Genomic DNA, 3,282 nt, shown 5'->3' with positions numbered 1-3,282 from the left:
GTATATATGTGTATATGTATATATAAAAAATGTATTATATGTATACGCATGTGTATATGTAAATATATGCTATTTATATGTATATGCATACGTATATATGTGTAATTTATATTTATTTTTAATTATATTAATTAGGGTAGATATATGTACCGTGTATATCTGATTTGGCTGAATTAGTTGCTTTGCTTCATAGATATGTGTTTGTGTTCCAGCCGATGTACTCTGAACACACCTTACATATTATTGCACTCTCATACACCCACATGAACGCTACACAACGCTACAACCACATCGTGCATGTATCGGTTCACATCTATGTATATGTGACCGTACTATTGACATTTCAGGTGTAGAGTTTATGTTTATTTTAGTGTCTGTCCTGGTGTGCGATAAGTGAATGTTATTGCATCTCTCACATTGGTGTGTACTACATTTGGTACGGACTCTATTCCACACTCTGGCAGAATTGTTAACCGGGTTGCGATTGACCTGTCAGTCATAATCCAAGGAAATGTCCGATGTACTCGACCTCGGTTCTAAAAAGCTCTGAAAGTATTCTTATGCAAGTTTCATTACAAACACAAACGAGACCTCCGTTAGTTGAGTTAGAATTCATTATAGTATTCTCCATTGTTTTAATTGGCACGTCAATAGATGAGTGATTGTCTACGCGGGATAGGATATTGTTTTTAACCCCACTCTCGCAGCCAACATTTTAAGCGTGTTTGACCCGCCCGCTATCGCATTTTATTGTGTTCTATTTTAAAAATAAATAGCTTATTAGTTGGCCTATTAATACGCACTAATTTGTGCATCCCATTTTGAATTCTCGCAGCCATCGTTCCTGGCGCGATTGACCCGCCAGCCGTTCTACAAAGAAACATTCGATACGCTCATACTTAAACTGAGTACCATGTACGAGAAGCTCAAGCCAGCGGACCGAGAAGGGGTGTGTAGCATTGTAGCCTATTTTGTGTAGTTTATGTCTATGTGTTCTATTCCGAGCAATATTCGTTGTACTTGTACACTCAAAGCAAGTAATAGGCATGAGAAGTGGTGTGTAGCATTGTAGCCTATTTTGTGTAGTTTATGTTTATGTATTCTACACCGAGCAATATTCATTGTACGGATACACTCAAAGTAAGTAATATGCATGAGAAGTGGCGTGTAGCATTGTAGCCTATTTAGTCTAGTATATTCTATATATTCTATATCGGGCCACATGCATTGTTCTCCTATGAATGAGAGGCACAAGCCAGCTGACTGTCCAGAAAGAGTTAGAGAGAGACTGCGTATACGGAGTGGCTGAGGTATCTCAGCGGCTGCCACATTGTCCATAGTTGTAGTTGGAAAGTGGATTGTGTTTAATGGTCTGCCGTGAGGTGTATGCACTGTTAGGCGCATTCTTCTTCTCAAAGACTGTGTGTGCTCTTAATTGAGTGAGTGTGCTCTTAAAAGATTACGTGTGCTCTTGATTGAGTGTGTGTGCTCTTGATTGAGCGTGGGCAGGGGTTGGGACTTTGCGCCCAGTTCAATCATATTCTACTTCATTTAACGTCTATAACCAATATATCCGTCCTATCAGGATAGATCATTCAAAGGTGTGTGGTACATCTAAAACGTACTAACTTCGCACTCACTGCGATGATAATTAATCCCTGTGTCATATAGGTGGTTGGCAATGTCAACCACAGCGCGTTCGTTCGCAAGACCACCAAGTACTGGGTGCACGCGGACAACATTACGGACGTCAAGTGCATTATACTGCAGCACTTGCCCGTGCTTGTCTTCAAGACCGACCCCCGCTTCGAGAAGGGTAGGTTTAGTGTACACGTATATAGGTCTACATGTAAGGGTGGGTTTAATGTACACACATACGGGTCTACATGTAGCAGTTGATATCGTTGATATCCATGCCCTGTTCTGTAACGTCATTTCGGTAACTATAATAGTTGTATATTACCACAATATTCAGGCCTACATAACCGTGCACACATTTATACGGACGTTATATATACCATAAATGCAACACTTTCCCGTGCTCGTCTTTAAGACCCTCCCGTTTCGAGAAAGGGGTGTTGGGCGTACCCGAGCATGACGTGTTTGGTGTATTCGGGCGTGTGTACTTGTTCAGCCGATACATACGCTTTGTTGTGTACAGTATCACAGGAGAAACGTATATTTACACCTGCACATGGGTTTGCAATCTCGCTCTCACCTGACACGACTGTCACATCCATCTACTATGACAACAACAAACAGAAACTGCGCCACGTACGCATAGATCAGTATATCACCTCATCAGACTATATGTTTATAAACATTCAGATCAATATGCAACCTTAAATATAACCTCACAAGATCATTTGTATTAACATTCAGTTCAATAAGGAATCCTACAAATATCTCATAAGACTATGTATATTAAATTGTAAGTCAATAAGCTATCCAACAAGACTATCTATACTGCATACCTTCGTATGATATCATAACGTTTCTTTCGCGCACATGTACTGATGTATTGGTACATCGGCAAAAACTTTCTGATTACGACGCGGTCATTTCATCCGTCACCATGGCAACGATGCACAGCCACTGCACCAAGAAGGCATAGAACAGTATACCACCCTACAAGACTACCAATAGTGGACCAAGCGTGTGCGGCGTATTATACCATTCTGCGGGTTGAACAAGTATTGTTGTGCACACCTTCATTCTAATATACGTGCGCTTGCTTAATTCCCTCCCCACACCAGGTTACGATGCAGCTATCACATCCATCTACTATGACAACGACCAACAGGAACTCTACCAAGAGCGCATTGAGAAGACGCAGCACGCACTCGCGGTGAGGCTGCGGTGGTATGGCACCCATCCTAATGAGGTAAGCACAGGTCTCTGGTAGGTCTATGGTCCTAGGTGTCAAGGACAGGACTCCGATAGGTTCATGGTCCTAAGTGTCAAGTAACTTCAACACTGTTTGATATTTTCGCATCCTTGCTAAACGATGTAGAATTAGGAAACGCAGAACGGGGTGGACGCATTTAAGGGATACTGAAGCCATTTTCTTTTCCTATTTTGATGTCTTGTCTCGGGTGTAGGTATTCGTGGAGCGCAAAACTCATCATGAAGACTGGACGGGCGAGAAGAGCGTCAAGGAGCGATTTATGTTGAAGGCGAAGTATGTCAACGACTATCTCAAGGGCGACTACGACTTCGATGCCAGAGAGGAGCAGATGCGCAACGCTGGCAAGTCTGACAAGGTATATGCAGCACCCAATA

This window comes from Sphaeroforma arctica, assembly GCF_001186125.1.
Source record: "Sphaeroforma arctica JP610 unplaced genomic scaffold supercont1.215, whole genome shotgun sequence".
Lineage (NCBI taxonomy): Eukaryota > Ichthyosporea > Ichthyophonida > Sphaeroforma > Sphaeroforma arctica.
This window is presented reverse-complemented; position numbering follows the sequence as displayed.